The 19,672-nt window shown below is 45.3% G+C and overlaps 1 protein-coding gene and 1 long non-coding RNA gene across 3 annotated transcripts in view; both read right to left on the bottom strand.

The window, feature by feature from the left end:
- LOC115192659 (uncharacterized) overlaps positions 1-18,601 on the bottom strand; it is a 22,305-nt gene extending 3,704 nt beyond the window's left edge. Inside the window, exon 1 of the long non-coding RNA XR_003877970.1 lies at positions 18,559-18,601. This is a non-coding gene — a long non-coding RNA (uncharacterized LOC115192659). The remainder of the gene's footprint in view (positions 1-18,558) is intronic.
- LOC115192657 (SRSF protein kinase 2) overlaps positions 1-19,672 on the bottom strand; it is a 129,505-nt gene that overhangs the window by 77,598 nt on the left and 32,235 nt on the right. The gene's annotated exons all lie outside the window — the stretch shown is intronic.

Here is a 19,672-nt window from a genome sequence, read left to right as displayed (position 1 = left end):
CAAGTCCAACATGTCCCTAATTAAGAACAAGTTGTCCGTGATTGAGCGTCCCGGTACACAATATGTTTGGTCCTTATGTACTATCGAGTCCAAGTGGGACTTCAGTCTGTTAGAGAGGACCTTGGCAAATATCTTGTAATCCGCACAGAGCAATGCCACAGGCCTCCAGTTCTTAAGTTCACACAAGTCCCCTTTTTTGGGCAGGAGAGTCAGGGCCGCCCGACGGCAGCTCATCGGCAACTCTCCTACCCCGACGCATTCACGCAACACGCAAAAGAAATCCTGTCCAATTATTCCCCAGAATTTTTTATAAAAACCCACTGGGAGTCCATCAACCCCCGGTGCACGACCGGTGGACATCTGGGTTACGGCCTCTGCCAGTTCATGGGACAACAGAGGAACGTCCAAATCATCCCTCTGTGCCAGAGAGAGTTTAGGGAGTCCTGTGAACAAGACCTGAGCACACAAAGGATCACACTCTTCTGCCCTATACAATTCAGTATACTGCACAGTCCGCTCCCGCATCTCACCCACCACAGAGGTCACCCGCCCATCAGACAGCCGTAGACAATGCATACCCTTGGCTTCACTGCTCTGTCTTTCCAAACCAAAGAAGAAGGAGCTGGGAGCATCCATCTCCTTGAGCATGGAGAATCTAGCTCTTACAAGTGCTCCCTTTGCTTTAACCTGGAAAAAACTGCCCAGGTCCCTGCGTAATTCAGCTAAATTAGCCTGGAGGCCTACATTGCCTTGCCCCACCATCTGTACCTCCATCTCCCTAATACACCGCTCTAGTTCCCCCAAAACTCTCCTAGCCTCTGAGGATGAGAGAGCTGTGTACTGTTGACAGAAAAGCCGAATTTGGACTTTCCCCACATCCCACCATTGGCTCAGAGACTCATAATCCTCTATTCGCTGCCTCCACCTTTCCCAGAAGGTCTGGAAACCTGCGCAAAAAGTGGCATCTTGTAAGAGCTTTACATTGAACTTCCAATAGGATGCCTGCCGGGGCCCTGGTGAAATAGACAGCCGAGCCATGGTTATATGATGATCGGAAAACCCCACCGGGAGAATGGTAGCGCCCAACAGCCTATTGCTCCGATTCCTAGACATATAAAACCGATCAAGTCGGGCTGCACTCACCCTAGCCTCAAAAACCTTCACCCATGTATACTGTCTTGTGTTCGGATGTTTAGTTCTCCAAACATCCACTAGGTCAAACTGATTAATAATATCCCTTAACACTCCCACTGACACTGAATGAGGCTCTTCCCCATTTCTGTCTTTTGTAAAATCCATTGTGCAGTTCCAGTCCCCTCCAACCACCAGTGTCTCCTCAGGCGCTACCTGTGAGAGTTCCTGTCTAAGACTCCCAAATAGAACCCCTCTTTCTCTCCCTGTGTTAGGCGCATACACATTTATAAAGACAAACCCCATATTGTTAATTTCTGCTTTAACAACAAGGAGCCTACCCCTACACACCTCCTTTGAGGAGCAAATTTTTACAGACAGACCCGGTGCAAAAAGGACTGCCACTCCTGCACTAAGATTTGTCCCATGGCTCAACACACTTGCCCCTTTCCACCAGAGCCCCCAATCGACTTCATTCAATACATCACTATGTGTCTCCTGCAGAAACAACACCTGTACTTTTTTTTGTTTTACATATTCACCCAACACACTCCTCTTTCCCGCATCTCTGGCGCCATTTATATTGAGCGAGCCTACCCGTAGAGTCTCCATAAGAAGTGGGAGAAAAGCCAGCAGAGAAAGAGACCAATAGCAAAGCTCAAAAACCCCAGTGTCAGAAAGAAAGTATACATCTAAACAGTGTCCGAAGGTAGACCCTTACGCACTGTTGTGACCCACTTCCTCAACCTAAACCGTTTCCTGGGTGAGAGGACACCATGCCCCTCATTTCTCACAGCATGTTGTACTGATCGTACAAACTTTCTTGAATCAGGGAAAAAAGCCTCAAGATTGACTTTTTTCCCCTTGGTCTCATTCAGGAACCTTGTCAGTTCCCTCACCGTGTACTTAGACCCCTCTGCTTGACTGGCTGTCAGCTCCGGGCCTATTGAAGAGGAGTCTGAAAAAAATAACTCCTCATCCTCTTCCTCAGACTCACTTTCCTCCTCATCTCTATCTCCCACCCTGACCACCTGCCCTTCCTCTCTGGTCAGGGCATCTCCCACAGCAACAGGCAAAGTTTCCATTGTGCCTTTAACCACACCCTTTTTCCTTTTCCGCTTGGCACCCTCCTCCTCCCCCCCTAGTCTCTTACACTTCCCCACTGTACTCTCCTCATCCACTATCATAACCTGACTAGACTTAGCATCCTCTACACCACCCTCCATATCATAGCTAAACCCAGCCTCAGCTACCCCACCATCTCTAGCCTGACAAGGCTCAGCCTCAACTACCCCACCATCTCTAGCCTGACTAGGCCCAGCCTCCACTACACCACCATCTCTAGTCTGACTAGACCCAGCCTCCACTACCCCACCATCTCTAGCCTGACTAGACCCAGCCTCCACTACCCCACCATCTCTAGCCTGACTAGGCCCAGCCTCCGCTACACCACCATCTCTAGTCTGACTAGACCCAGCCTCCACTACCCCACCATCTCTAGCCTGACTAGGCCCAGCCTCCACTACACCACCATCTCTAGTCTGACTAGACCCAGCCTCCGCTACACCACCATCTCTTGCCTTACTAGACCCAGCCTCAGCTACCCCACCATCCCTGGTATGACTAGGCCCAGCCTCTGCTGTCTGCATCTCATTACCCCCTGCACTTTGATCTCGATTTCCCCCACCAGCGCTTGTACCCTCACTTTGTCTACGGCCTTTATGTGGGCATGCAAAGCTCTTATGCCCCAAATCCCCACACTCAAAACACCGTAGACCGTCTGTGCCGGCAAACCCTGCATAGAGCCCCTCCCCATTCTTAAAATAATTGTTATGTTTTTTGTGAACGTTTATCGTGGGTAATTTAGTAAATTCACCGGAAGTTTGCGGGGGGTATGCTAGTTCTGAACGTCACATGCTAATGTAAAAAGCTGGTTTTTGATATAAATATGAACTTGATTGAACAAAACATGCATGTATTGTATAACATAATGTCCTAGGGGTGTCAACTGATGAAGATCATCAAAGGTTAGTGCTGCATTTAGCTGTGGTTTGGATTCATGTGACATTATATGCTAGCTTGAAAAATGGGTGTCTGATTATTTCTGGCTGGGTACTCTGCTGACATAATCTAATGTTTTGCTTTCGTTGTAAAGCCTTTTTGAAATCGGACAGTGTGGTTAGATAAAGGAGAGTCTTGTCTTTAAAATGGTGTAAAATAGTCATATGTTTGAAAAATTGAAGTTTTTGTATTTTTGAGGAATTTGTAATTCGCGCCACGCCCATCATTGGATATTGGAGCAGGTGTTCCGCTAGCGGAACGTCTAGATGTAAGAGGTTATTAAAATCACATTTTATGCTATTTTTCTCGTAAAAAAGCGATAATATTCCGACCGGGAGTGGTTGTTTTCGTTCAAAGAGAGAGAAAGTAAACATGGTGTCGGCTCGGGCACGCGCCTCCAGTCTCATTGTTCTCAGATCGACCACTTACAAAATGCGCTAATGTTTTTCAGCCAGGGCCTGCAAAGCCACCATTCAGCTTTCTGGCGCCTTCTGAGAGCCTATGGGAGCGTTAGAAAATGTCACGTCATGCCAGAGATCCCCTGTTTTGGTTAGAGATGATCAAGAAGCCATGAAATGGTCAGAGAGAGCGCTTCCTGTTTGGAATCTTCTCAGGTTTTGGCCTGCCAAATGAGTTCTGTTATACTCACAGACACCATTCAAACAGTTTTAGAAACTTTAGGGTGTTTGCTATCCAAATCAAACAATTATATGCATATTCTAGTTACTGGGCAGGAGTAGTAACCAGATTAAATCGGGTACGTTTTTTTATCCGGCCTTGCAAATACTACATCCTAGCCCCAACAGGATAAGGACACAGAGACAGAGACAGACAGAGACAGAGAAGGCAGATAAGGACACATAGAGACAGAGAGACAGACAGAGTCAGACAGAGTGAGAGAGAGAGAGAGACAGAGAGAGAGACAGAGAGAGAGAGAGAGAGAGAGAGAGAGAGAGAGAGAGAGAGAGGAGAGGGGAGAGAGAGGAGAGAGGAGGAGAGAGAGGGAGAGAGGAGAGGAGAGAGAGGAGGAGAGAGAGAGAGAGAGGGGAGAGAGAGAGAGAGAGGAGAGGGAGAGAGAGAGGGGGAGAGAGAGAGAGAGGGAGGGAGAGAGAGGAGAGGGGGAGAGAGAGAGGGGGGGAGAGAGAGAGAGGGGGAGAGAGAGAGAGGGGGGAGAGAGAGAGAGGGGGAGAGAGAGAGAGGGGGGAGAGAGAGAGGGGGGGGAGAGAGAGACGAGGGGGAGAGAGAGAGAGGGGGGGGAGAGAGAGAGAGGGGGGAGAGAGAGAGAGGAGGGGGGGGAGAGAGAGAGAGGGGGGAGAGAGAGAGGGGGGGGGGGAGAGAGAGGGGGAGAGAGGAGAGAGAGAGACGGAGAGAGAGAGAGGGGGAGAAGGAGGGATGGAGAGGAAAAGGGTCCAAATCCAAAGTAGACACACAACCAAAGCCTGCCTGCTTGCAAGTACACACGCACTCTACACGCACACGTGCACACGCACATACACACGCACGCACACACACAGGACTTCAATGTGTGTGTGTGTTTGTGTGTGTGTCCAACAACACACACAAACCAACAACTTGTCCTTTTAAAGAGAACTTGTGAAGATCTGGCTCCCTATAATTGACTTTATTCCCTAAGCCCTACAAGCCTCTCTGTGATTGACCCTATGTGACCTAGCATGCCCTGACCTGACGTCTGGTGTGTGTTAGCAGTAGACAGATTGACTGACAGACTGATGGCACCAGGTCTGGCCTAGAGTGGGTCGAGTTCAGCCATCCTTACAGAACTCCATATAGAGGTGCCTCCTTAGGATCCATGTACTTCTAACATACAATATGACATTATACACACAGGCCAAAACACATGCACACACTCACACACTCATCCTGGTTGTTGAACACTGTTGAGTGCACCTTGTTTCCCCAGAGATACGACATGTAAGCAGCTGGCACTCTATCTGCTTACTGTGCCTCATTACACTAGAGAACATACTGCAGAGGCGCAGAGGCGCAGACAGACAGACAGACAGACAGACAGACAGACAGACAGACAGGTGGTGGGACGGGGGCAGTATGCAGTCTCATTAGCTAAGTGGTATGTGTTTAATTGATGGATGAAGGCTGATGACCTTTGCCCTCTCCCACCCTTCACTCTGACCTATTGTCAGGCAGCTGCAGCTTCATTAAACCATAGCCATTATATCTGGCACATTATTAGGGGCTCTGCTCAGGATTGTCTCGAACGGAGGGCTCTGCTCGGACACAAAATGGCTGACACTCAATGCCATTAAAACATGCACTTTCAGATATCCACTTCACCGTCACAGTTTCACCCATAGATATGTCACATGTAATGGCTTGATATAATGCACAGCAGCTATGACCTACTAAGATTTCACTAGGTATCATGGTTCTCATGCACACTATGCACAACAACAGCAGCAGCAGCAGCATTCAATTCATATGTTTGTTTTGGTCTACACAAAGCCTCTATTCCCCAACAACAGCAGAACTGGATCAAACTGGATGGTGTCATAGAGCCCTCTGGTGTTCACTGAGAGAACTGCACTTTGCCTGCGCCTCAAATTCACCACAATATTATTTTGACCAAATAGAAACCATTGAAACAGCAAACCAAGGCACTGGGGAGAAATAAACCAGTCATGGGGTGGGGAAACAGGCTAATTCAGACAAGACTCTGTTTAATACGTTCATAATGTATTAGTAAAGCATGATTAAACATCACTGCCACAAGCTGCATGGTGCACAGTACACAACAGTGTTACAACTACCAGTGTTACAACTAACAGTAATACCTTGAGCTTAAGGAAGAAGGCAAGCTGACCAATGTACCTTTATTAAATACTAACACAATAAAATGATGCGAAACTGGCTTTCCAGAGTGTGGTGCGTTCAGCCCAACGCATCACTGGGGGCACACTGCCTGCCCTCCAGGACACCTACAGCACCCGATGTCACAGGCATGGCAAAAAGATCATTAAGGACATCAACCACCTGAGCCACGACCTGTTCACCCTACTATCATCCAGAAGGCGAGGTTAGTACAGGTGCATCAAATCTGGGACCGAGATACTGAAAAACAGCTTCTATCTCAAGGCCATCAGACTGTTAAATAGCCATCACTATTCAGCCTCCACCCAGTACCCTGCCCTGAACTTAGTCACTGTTAGTAGCCGGCCTCCACCCAGTACCCTGCCCTGAACTTAGTCACTGTTAGTAGCCGGCCTCCACCCAGTACCCTGCCTTGAACTTAGTCACTGTTAGTAGCCGGCCTCCACCCAGTACCCTGCCTTGAACTTAGTCACTGTTAGTAGCCGGCCTCCACCCAGTACCCTGCCTTGAACTTAGTCACTGTTAGTAGCCGGCCTCCACCCAGTACCCTGCCCTGAACTTAGTCACTGTTAGTAGCCGGCCTCCACCCAGTACCCTGCCCTGAACTTAGTCACTGTTAGTAGCCGGCCTCCACCCAGTACCCTGCCCTGAACTTAGTCACTGTTAGTAGCCGGCCTCCACCCAGTACCCTGCCTTGAACTTAGTCACTGTTAGTAGGCGGCCTCCACCCAGTACCCTGCCCTGAACTTAGTCACTAGCCGGCTACCACCCGGTTACTCAACCCTGCACCTTAGAGGCTGCTGCCCTATATCCATAGACATGGAATCACTGGTTACTTTAATAATGGAACACTAGTCACTTTAATAATGTTTACAAACTGCTTAACTCATTTCATATGTATATACTGTATTCTACTGTATTCTAGTCAATTCCACTCCGACATTGCTCGTCCTAATATTTATACATTTCTTAATTCCATGATCTTACTTTTAGATTTGTGTGTATTGTTGTGTATTAGATATTACTGCACAGTTGGAGCTTGGCACACAAGCATTTCGCTACACCCGAAAATATAATCTGCTAAATATGTGTAAGTGACCAATAAAAAACATATTTGATTTGAGGTAAGAAAAGTGTGACAAAGAAATGTTCTGATAATCAATGAAAGCAAATGTATTATTCTTATTTGACTCAGATGTTACACTGGATAGCTAGTAACTGCCGTCTAGTCTTCCCTGTCTCATCCTGGCTGGAAGGGTGTTTGGTACAGCTCATCTCACCATGTGAGGGGGTGGGTGTGTGTTCAGGCTCAGCCAGCACCCCTGATAGGATAGAGATTACAGTGTGTTTACAATGGAATCTCAGGTGACAGGATAGAGAAAGTGTTTACAGTCTGAACTGTCTGCATGGCTGTACACACACACACACACACACACACACACACACTCTTATCCAGAGTGACTTACAGGAGCAATTATGGTTAAGTGCCCTGCTCAAGAGCACACTCAGGGATTCAAACCAGCAACCTTTTGATTACTGGCCCAACGCTCTAACCGCTAGGCTACCTGCCACCCCAGGCCACTCACACACCCTCACATTTTAGCACATCGGCTGGGGCAGATAGATAACGAGACAAATTAATCTCCTCCTCCTGCCTGGTGAGGGTCCAATCTCACAGTAACAGTTAGAATTCCTGTCACTACAATTAGCCTAAGTAATATCAATACTAACTACAAAAAATATAAAAATATCAACGCAACATGTAAAGTGTTGTTCCCATGTTTTATGAGATGAAATAACAAATTCCAGAAATATTCCATACGCACAAAAAGCAAATTTCTCTCAAGTTCTGTGCACAAATGTGTGTATATTCCTGTTAATGAGCATTTCTCTTTTGCCAAGATAATCCATCCACCTGACAGGTATGGCATATCAAGAAGCTGATTAAACAGCTTGATCATTACACAGGTGCACCTTGTGCTGGGGCCAATAAAAGGCCACTTTAAAAATGTACAGTTTTGTCACACAACACAATGCCACAGACGTCTCAAGTTTAAAGGGAGCGTGCAATTGGCATGCTGACACAAGAAATATCTGTTGCCAGAGAATTGAATGTTAATTTCTCAACCATAAATTGCCTCCAACGAATGTCGTTTTAGAGAATAAAGTAGTACGTCCAAACGGCCTCACAACCACAGACCACGTGTAACCACGCAAGCCCAGGACCTCCACATCCGGCTTCTTCACATATGGGATCGTCTGAGGGAGTGCTGAGGACTATTTATGTCTGTAATAAAGCCCTTTTGTGGGGAAAAACTCATTCTGATTGCCTGGGCCTGGCTCCTCAGTGGGTTGGCCTGGCTGCCAAGTGGGTGGGCCTATGCCTACCCAGGCCCACCCATGGCTGCAGCCCTGCCCAGTCAAGTGAAATCCATAGATTGGGGCATAATGAATTTATTTCAATGGACTGATTTCATTATATGAACTGTAACTCAGTAAAATTGTTTAAATTGTTGCATTTATATTTTAGTACAGTATAATTGCTATATCATTGATAATACATAATGATTGTCTAATGTGATTATTGTGTGTCATTTCCTTATTTTTCTGGATTATATTTGTTTATTATTTATTTTTTACTTTTACTTTTTTATTACTAGGTATACTGCACTGTTGGAGCTAGAAACACAAGCATTTCACTGCACCTGCAATAACATCTGCAAATCTGTGTACGCAACCAATAAACTTTGATTTGATTTGAGGTTCTTTGAGACAAATAGAGGAGAGAGAGACACACCCACCAATTGTATTATTGGCAGGTAGGCTTTGAGCTGCTGGTTAATCCTGAACCCAATAAGAACAGACACGCGCACACACACACACACACACACACACACACACACACACACACACATTAGTGGATAAGAGAGTTTTACACTAACCCATTGACTAGGTCAGATACATACAGTCATATAGGCAAACACATAGCACAACACTGCCATCACGATGCCTGGGCAGTTGGCAGACGCCTTGGTTGTGATCACACAATGTATGAGGCACAACATCTCTTGTTATTTCTCTCACACACAGCCTTAGGCTTATTCTATTTGCAGCTCTTCTCAGAATATCAGAAACTCTCATGATCAGATATGGAGCCACGCTTATAAAAGAGAGGATGAATAGAAAAGATGGTCAACACCTCTTTTTCCTCTCTCACCACCTCACCTTTAACCACCAGCAGAGGGCAGGAGAGAGTTGTTTCTTTGAGCCGTCACCATCACTGGCATCCTCTGTGAGTGACTGTTTATACAGAATGACATGCCCTAATGCCTCTATCTTCCCTCGATGGCCTGGCTGCCCGGCCCTGGCTGCCCGGCCCTGGCTGCCCGGCCCTGGCTGCCCGGCCCTGGCTGCCCGGCCCTGGCTGCCCGGTGCCCGGCCCTGGCTGGAACTGGACTGCAGCTCAGATATGTTATGAGAGGAACACTGATTGAATGTAGGTTAACCCTCCAGTACAACATCTTATTTACCCATGTATGATGATCCTTGCGTCTCATCACTCCAGTAGTTTTACAGGACCAGAAGCCTGTCTGATCTTACTAAGCAGCAACTACACTACATCAAAACATTTTTCAAAATCCACCACCAAATCCTGAGGAGAACATGGTGCCAGTGCCAGTCCTAATCATTAGGCCTTAATGTGGATTAAATGGATAGGCTAGCCGCTGGTTCTACCAAATATGGGTCATCCTTGTTTTGTGGATTTGGCAGTAATCTGTGGATCCTAATCATCAGCAACCAAAATGGGTTAGTCTACTTACCCACAGTTAACCATCATTAACATTGAGTATAAAGATATAGAAGCTGAAGAACCCCTGTTAAAACGCTCAAAATAATCATGTCTAAATCAACTCAACATCACTTCAAGCCCAGTGTAGACGAAGGGGATCCTCTTCTGGACTCTACACATGAATACCCATAGCCCTACCTAAAACACTCCTGGTGCAGTTCCACAATCCACATTCAATTAGCCTCCATTTAATCAGTACTACTCCTTCACTGTGTCCTACCTGAGGAGAACCTTCAGGAAGAGCATATCACACACTGAGACCTTATCATCAATATGATGTCGCCTTATCAAATTCAAATAAACCATTCTCCCTGTGAGAGACATCTTAGCTATTCTGTCCACTGCATATACCAACACAGAGGATTCCTCCATATTAGTAGATTGCTTTCATATAGCCTACCCAATCGTTATACAGTCATGTGTGAGCTAAACGGTAATAACAACTGATCTAGATATCATGACACAGCCTGCATTGGCCTATGGTTTAGCTGCTTTTATATTACAACTGTAATATTTGACAGAAGCACCTCAGAACATCTTATTGTCTTGAAAGTGTCTGTTGACAACCAGAGTAGGCTACTTAATGTAATCTCATGCTACCATAACAAGCCCAGAAGTGAGTGGGTGTGTGAGGATTATGGGCTTGGCTTTAGCCTCATGCTCCTGACTGTGAATTCAACACAGCCTTTAGATGGCGCTGCAGTGGATAGCTATTTTATTTGTTTTTGGACATGAGAACAGCGATCACTAACCTTGATTTTGATAATACTTTCTATTTCAACGAGTTGGCAGCTCTGGACGTTCTGCTTACTCCGGGCCAGGTCCCAATCCCCAAGACTCTAAATTATAAGCGACGGCTCAAAAGAGGCATATGAGCCGGCATCCTGACAAGACTACGTTGGCGAGCCAATAATCCGCCTCTACCCTCCGTTCAATTGGCGAACGTACAGTCACTAGAGAACAAACTGGACAAGCTCCGTTTGAGACAATCCTATCAACGGGACCTGAAGAACTGTAATATTCTATGTTTCTCGGGGTCGTGGCTGAACAAGGACATGGATAATACACATCTAGCTGGTTTTTCCATGCATCGTCTAAACTGGACGGCAGGACGGCAGCCTCGGTTAAGACAAAGCGGGGAGGAATGTGTTAAAAACAGCTGGTGCACGATCTCTAATGTTAAGGAAGTCTTGAGTTTTTGCTTGCTTAAATTAGAATACCTCATAATAAGCTGCAGACCATACTATTTACCAAGAGAGTTTTCATATACATTTTTTTACCATCACAAACCGATGCTGGCCGGTGATTTTAACGCAGGGAAACTAAAGTAAGTTTTACCAGCATGTCACCTGTGCAACTACAGCCAACAAAACTCTGAGCTAAAGGCAAGAGCTGCTGCTATCAAGAGAAGGGACACTAATATGGATGCTTATAAGAAATCCCACTACAAACTCCGAAAACAGGCAAAGCGTCAATACAGGACTAAGATCGAATCCTACTACCCCGGCTCTGATGCTCGTTAGATGTGGCATGGCTTGCAAACTATCACGGATTAAAATGGAAATCCAGAAGCGAGCTGGCCAGTGATGCGAGCCTACCAGATTAGCTAAATGCTTTATATTCTGGCTTCGAGGCAAGCAACACTGAACCATGCATGAGGGCACTAGCTGTTATGGATGACTGTGTGAGTAAGACCTTTAAATCGGTTAACATTCACAAGGCCGCAGGGATAGACGGATTACCAGGACGCATACACAGAGCATGCGCTGACCAGCTGGCAAGTGTCTTCACTGACATTTTCAGCTTCTCTCTGACCCAGTCTGTAATACCTACATTTTTCAAGCAGACCACCAAAGTCCCTGTGCCCAAGAACGCCAAGATCGCCCCGTAGCACTCACATCTGTAGCCATGAAATGCTTTGAAAGACTGCTCATGGCTCAATCAACAACATCATGCCAGACACCCTGGATCCACTCCAATTCGCATACCGCCCCAACAGACCCACAGATGACGCAATCTCTATTGCACTCCACACTGCCCTCTCCCACCTGGACAAGAGGAACACCTATGTGAGAATGCTGTTCATTGACTACAGCTCAGTGTTCAACACCATAGTGCCCTCCAAGCTCATCACTAAGCTCAGGATCCTGGGACTGAACACTTCCCTCTGCAACTCGGTCCTGGACTTCCTGATAGGCCGCCCCCAGGTGATGTGGGTAGGCAACAACACATCCTCCATGCTGACCCTCAACACGGGGGCCCCTCAGGGGTGCGTTCACCCATGATCATTAAGTTTGCTGACGATAAGACAGTGGTAGGCCTGATCACTGACGATGATGAGACAGCCTATAAGGAGGAGGTCAGTGACCTCGGAGTGTGGTGCTAGAACAACAACCTCTACCTCACTGTCAGTAAGACAAAGGAGCTGATTGTGGACTACAGGAAACGGAGGGACGAGCACGCTCCCATCCACATCGACGGGGCTGTAGTGGAGTGGGTCGAGAGCTTCAAGTTCCTTGGTGTCCAAATCAATAAGGAATTATCATGCTCCACACTAGAGGTCGACCGATTAATTAGGGCCAATTTCAAGTTTTCATAACAATCGGTAATCTGCATTTTTGGACGCCGATTATGGCCGATTACATTACAATCCGCGAGGAGACTGCGTGGCAGGCTGACCACCTGTTACGCGAGTGCAGCAAGTAACCAAGGTAAGTTGCTAGCTAGCATTAAACTTATCTTATAAAAAACAGTCAATCTTAACATAATAACTAGTTAACTACACATGGTTGGTGATATTACTAGTTTAACTAGTTTGTCCTGCGTTGCATATAATCAATGCGGTGCTTGTTAATTTATCATCAAATCACAGTCTACTTTGCCAAATGGGTGATGATTTAACAAAAGCGCATTCGCGAAAAAATGCACAATCGTTGCACCAATGTATCTAACTATAAACATCAATGCCTTTCTTAAAATCAATACACAACAACATTTTTTAAACCTGCATATTTAGAAATTCATGTTAGCAGGCAATATTAACTAGGGAAATTGTGTCACTTCTTTTGCGTTCCAGTGCAAGCAGAGTCTGGGTATATGCAGCAGTTTGGGCCGCCTGGCTCGTTGAGAACTGTGTGAAGACCATTTCTTCCTAACAAAGACCGTAATTCATTTGCCATAATTTTACATAATTATGACATAACATTGAAGGTTGTGCAATGTAACAGTAATATTTAGACTTAGGGATGCCACCCGTTCGATAAAATACGGAATGGTTCCGTATTTCACTGAAAGAATAAATGTTTTGTTTTCGAAATGATAGTTTCCGGATTTGACCATATTAATGACCTAAGGCTCGTATTTCTGTGTGTTTATTATATTATAATTAAGTCTATGATTTGATATTTGATAGAGCAGTCTGACTAAGCGGTTGTAGGCATCAGCAGGCTTGTAATCATTCATTCAAACAGCACTTTCCTGCGTTTTCCAGCAGCTCTTCGCAATGCTTGAAGTACAGCGCTGTTTATGACTTCAACTCCCGAGATTAGGCTGGCAATATTATAGTGCCTATAAGAACATCCAATAGTCAAAGGTATAGGAAATACAAATGGTATAGAGAGAAATAGTCCTATAATTCCTATAATAACTACAACCTAAAACTTCTTAACTGGGAATATTAAAGATTCATGTTAAAAGGAACCACCAGCTTTCACATGTTCTGAGCAAGGAACTTAAATGTTAGCTTTTTTACATGGCACATATTGCACTTTTACTTTCTTCTCCAACACTTTGTGTTTGCATTATTTAAACCAAATTGAACATGTTTCATACATTTTTTGAGACTAAATTGATTTTATTTATATATTATATTAAGTTAAAATAAAAGTGTTCATTCAGTACTGTTGTAATTGTCATTATTACAAATATATATATAAAAATCGGCCGATTAATTCGTATCGGATTTTTTTGGCCCTCCAATAATCAGTATCGGCGTTGAAAAATCATAAATCGGTCAACCTCTAGTCCACACACACCAAGACAGTCGTGAAGAAGGCACAACAACACCTCCTCCCCCTCAGGAGTCTGAAAATATTTGGCATGGGCCCTCAGATCCTCAATGTTCTACAGCTGTACCATTGAAAGCATCTTGACTGGCTGCATCACTAGTTGGTAAGTCAACTGCTTGGGTTCTGACCACAAGGCGCTATAGAGGGTAGTGTGTACTGCCTAGTACATCACATGGGCCAACTACTCTGCTGAGCTGTGGATATCAGATCCATTCAGCCAGGCCACAGTATTGACGAAGCAGCATTGGCTGAGCAAATCTGTCCAGCAGGGATCGAACTCCTGAGCCTCCCCCTCTTGCTCACTCACACTCCAATCCACTTCCCTTTGACACACTCTCAGTCCATACATCTCTGACTAGGGACATATACTGATAAGGCCTATATGGCACAGCCCTCATCGCTAGCAATGTGAATTGACAATCTACACAAACAAACTGTAAACAAGTGCACATAAGCTTCAGGTCACTGATGTCCAGTCAGCAGAACCAACCAACAAGGTATGGTCCGCTGTATTGGCTCTTCACCATCACTAAGTGATCCTCTCTGGGAATCAATTAAATTAATGAATTAACCTAAGTCAGCGGTTGTGCTGAGGTCTGCTCAGACAACGTTGAAGCCTGTACCTAGTCCTCTGACTTCCATAGAAGAACCACCACAACGTAGTCAGGTACCATGGTCCTCTGTAGCTCAGTTAGTAGAGCATCGCTCTAGCAATGGCAGGATAGTGGGTTCGATTTCTGGGACCAAATGTATGAGAGTAGGTTGCTTTGGATAAAAGTGTCTGCTAAATGGCATATTATATTATTATTATTATTATTATATATACCTATTTATAACTTTGACTTAACTCCAAGAGTGGGAGTTGTAAGCTGCAGCAATATTATTCAGCTACCGGCAAAAAGCCATTTGTCTGAATTCCAGAGAACATTACGCTACCTGGCTGCCTCACTCCACTGCACCACACACAGTCCTGTTCTCTAGCCTGCTCCAATCTTCCATCAGCTGGCGAAACACAAGACAAAAATCAATGCTGTTGATGTAGCAACATCAATCAGACTGCATTGGGCTCATACAGGGATCTACATTACAGCAGTACACAAGGAGGGAGCAGAATTATACGACACACACTGTTAGCACTGAGGCTGGGATATTTATAGGAGTCAGGAGTTATGATACAGTATCACTAACAACACCAACTCTGTGATACACAGAATTATGGCAATGTCATTGAAGCTCTAGCGCATGGGTACTCAAGCACTATTTGAGAAGGTCCGGTCACACACAGTTTATACAGTGCATTAGGAAAGTATGCAGACCCTTTGACTTTTTCCACATTTTCTTACGTTACAGCCTTATTCTAAAATTGATTAAATTGTTTTTTTTCTCTCTCCTCAATTTACACACAATACCCCATAATGACAAAGCAAAAACAGGTTTTTAGAAATGTTTGCAAATGTATTTAAAAAAAACTGAAATATAACATTTACATAAGTATTCAGACCCTTTACTCAGTACTTTGTTGAAGTACTTTTGGTAGCGATTACAGTCTCAAGGTCCTCTAGGGTCTGACCCTACAAACTTGGCACACCTGTATTTGGGGAGTTTCTCCCATTTTTCTCTGCAGATCCTTTCAAGCTCTGTCAGGTTGGAAGGGGAGTGTCGCTGCACAGCTATTTTCAGGTCTCTCCAGAGATGTTCGTTCTGGTTCAAGTCCGGGCTTTGGCTGGGCCACTCAAGGACATTCAGCGACTTGTCACGTAGCCACTCCTGCGTTGTCTTGGCTGTGTGCTTAGGGTCATTGTTCTGTTGGAAGGTGAACCTTCGCCCCAGTCTGAGGTCCTGAGCGGTCTAGAGCAGGTTTTCATTAAGGATCTCTCTGTACTTTGCTCCATTCATCATTTCCTCGATCCTGACTAGTCTCCCAGTCCCTGTTGCTGAAAAACATCCCCACAGCATGATTCTGACACCACTATGCCAGGTTTCCTCCAGACATGACGAATGGCATTTAGGCCAAAGAGTTCAATCTTGGTTTCATCAGACCAGAGAATCTTGTTTCTCATGGTCTGAGAGTCTTTAGGTGCCTTTTGGAAACCTCCAAGCAGGTTGTCATGTGCCTTTTACTGAGGAGTGGCTTCCGTCTGGCCACTCTACCATAAAGGCCTGATTGGTGGAGAGCTGCAGAGATGGTTGTCCTTCTGGAAGGTTCTCCCATCTCCACAGAAGAACTCTGGAGCTCTGTCAGAGTGACCATCGGCCCTTCTCCCCCGATTGCTTAGTTTGGCCGGGCGGCCAGCTCAAGGAAGAGTCTTGGTGGTTCCAAACTTCTTTCATTTAAGAATTTGAGGCTACTGTGTTCTTGGAGACCTTCCATTCTGCAGAAATGTTAGAAAAAGGATGTAAACAAACAAAATGTGGAAAAAGTCAAGGGGTCTGAATACTTTACGAATGCAAAGGCTTGGATGAATATTGTAATTTATTGGCATAGTAACAAACCATCAACACACAACCCCAAACTGTTCACACCCCTCTTGTTGGCAGAAAGAAAATGTTGCTGTAATTCTACACATTTTGCCATGGGGCGTTTAGAACATTTAGCAGTTTTTAAAGTCAATTGCCTGCATTTCTACCCATTTTGCCATGTCTTATGGGTGTTCATATGATACTGGAGTGACTCAACAAAAAGAAAATGGGGGACCCTTGGTGGTCGAGGCCCCCTGGGCACGTAATCTGGTTATAATAACTGCGATTTTTTAAAGTCGGGACATGTGGTCCGTATTGACCCCGTTTTGGGTCCGGATCCGGACCGCTGTCCGCCAGTTGAGTATGGCTGCTCTAGTGGTTCTGAGTTAATGCTAGCAGAAATCATAAACTCAGAATTGAGATGACTGAGTAATCTCGAACCATTTCTTTAGAGTTAGGGGAGGTTTAGCCATCATTCATCTCAGTGTGTTAACCTACAAATCTATCTGATAATGCATATAAAGTTTAAAAACAAACTACAAACAGGTATACTCATCGTGTAATAATTCTGGCAGCATTGAAGCTAGACATGGAAAGGTTGATCCATGACTCATTCAGGCAGTCGCCCAGGCAGTCATGCCAGGATAAATGTGAGCATGCAGCCTCCTGTATGCCTGTGTGAATGAGTTGGTGATAGGATCACATTACTAGTTACTAACTGACTGTAAACCACTGAATAAATAAGCAACAGTTGGATGAAAAGTGCATGTTGTGATAGAAAGAAGTGGCCAGAATGATGAACAAATCCCTCTATCCCTCCGCCCCCCACACACAGTCAATACCTTGTTCATAACATAGACCATAAAACAAATCAAAGATGAAAGATTCTATCAAGTCACAAGTTATGTCTTGTAGAAATAACTGGCTGCCACGGCCTAAAAAACTGCCCCCAGAAACCATTTAAAGGGCAGTGAGCAAACTTAACCTGTCAAGAGGCAGCATGGATGAGACAGATGGAAGAGAGTATGAGGCACTCAGGCCCAATTCAGACTGCATATACTCTATTTCAGAACCATCCCATCTACATAACCTAACACAAATGTACACATGGACATGAAGACTCACACACAGACACACTCTGCACCACGCCCAGCAGCACTCTCCCTGTGTGTGTGTGTGTGTGTGTGTGTGTGTGTGTGTGTGTGTGTGTCCTGTTTCGCTGTAGCTGTTGCTGAGGATCAGTGAAAGGAGCCTCTGATCTTCCCAGCTTTGTTGTGATCTTCCTCTCTCAGGCCCTGTGTTGTTCTGATGGCAGGGTGTGGCCAGGTCGGATGTCAGCCAAATAGGCAGGGGGGGAGGAGGATCGACGGGTGGGCGTAACCCTCCAGGGGCTGGGGGGTGCAACAGAAGAGAGTTCTCTCCATATGAATGGCGAGGAGGCTGTGATGTGGGTCAATGGTACTACTGCTTTGCTTTGGCCCCCTCTGGTTTCAGATAGGTCTAGATGAGCCTCCTGTCTGTAGCAATAGACAGACATGTAGACATAGTCCTCCTGAGGGGCCTACCCATACACAAAACAACACACACACGTGGGCACACATGATAAGCTTATACGCTCATGCGCACATGCACAAACATGCACACACACAGAAAATGTATGGACAGGAAGGACAACTTGTTGCCTGAGTATTGCTATGATGTCACCTGAGAACATGTCATGCGTTTGTTTGTTGTGGTTTCCACTCCGGCTCAAAGCATGTCTCTACAGAGAGATTGTTCCCAGCAGCAGCCAAGCTTTAACAAAACACACAGTTATGACATTTAAAGGTGGCAAAGGCCAAGATAGAGTGTGATACAGGTTAATTTTTAAGGTCTCTTTCAGAGCAATGTCAATACTCATGAAGTCACACGTGATGTCAATAGACCCAATATGAATCAACTGAAATTGATAGATACATTGTAATAGATCCATAAAAACTAGGGATGCACCGATATGACATTTTGGCCGATACCGATATCCGATATTTTCCTTGCCCCCCAAAAACGAATACCGATACCCGATATTTAAAATTTTAGCGGCCTTTTAAGCATTCTAGTACATTTAAATAGTTGAAACACACACACACACACACACACACACACCACACACACACACACACACACACACACACACACACACACACACACACACACACACACACACACACACACACACACACACACACACACACACACACAAAAAAGTACTTTTGTTGGCATTTAAGTCCCCATTACCAGTAAAACATCATCAAAACCTATTTCTTTCACATACTTGCTGTGCTGTTTCGTTGTTCATTTGTTCAGTCGTTTCCTTCTCAACCTGGATTTCATCATACATGTCAAGCAGTGAAGTTTCAGCTCTGTCTGTCCGTGGCCTCTTCTGTCGTGGGTCCTCTTCGTCGGTGCGCACTGTCACTGTGTGCGTTTCCATCTTGTCCAACTGTGTCTAACATTTCACGTAAACCCTGTTTCTTGTCTGCATCGAAGTAGTGGTCCTTGTACATAGCATCGAGCAAGGTGGCGACACAGTAAAGAGGCTCAGAGAGAATGCCACCGAATCGCTTGTTCACAGCCTCTACTAGAGTACTTTTGCAAGTTTTAACCCCACAGTCTGTCAGCAGTTTTGTTGAGCAGGTGTTTCAATGCCATGACCGAGGGTATCACGTCTGCTGCAGTCGCAGGTGATGAGCTATTTCTCGAGTTAGTTGTTCGTGTGTGAGTGTGTTCATGTTTCAAACATGTTCTCAAATGCCATTGAAATGGCAGCAGCGGTATGAGAACCAGCACATCTTGAGCATGCAATACAGTTTTTCCTCAGTACGAAATCCTCATCGACCCACTGTGCTGTCAGACTCAGCATGCTCATGGGGATGACATCGCTGGTCCAAATGTCAGTCGTGAAGCTAATAGCAGTAACACCCATAGGCAAGCAGCTCATGGATGTGCATTTCAACAATACTGTGTAACTCCGGTAGGGCAACATCTGAAACATAGCGCCTACTTGGTACTGTGTACTGGGGCTCGAGGTGCTCGTCCAGTCGGCGAAAGCCAACATCATCCACGACAGAGAACGGTTGATTGTCAAGGGCAATGAACCATTATCTTGGCGTTAATGGATTTTGCCTTTGAGTTGTCTCGCTGAATGTTCTTACTCTTTCGAATGACTGATCGACATGAAGTTGTTTAGTTGCTGGAAGTGTGCCCTTAGCATTTTTCT

This window comes from Salmo trutta, chromosome 4, assembly GCF_901001165.1.
Source record: "Salmo trutta chromosome 4, fSalTru1.1, whole genome shotgun sequence".
NCBI lineage: Eukaryota > Metazoa > Chordata > Actinopteri > Salmoniformes > Salmonidae > Salmo > Salmo trutta.
The sequence above is the reverse complement of the archived record's forward strand: the minus strand, read 5'-3'. Positions and strand labels throughout refer to the sequence as shown.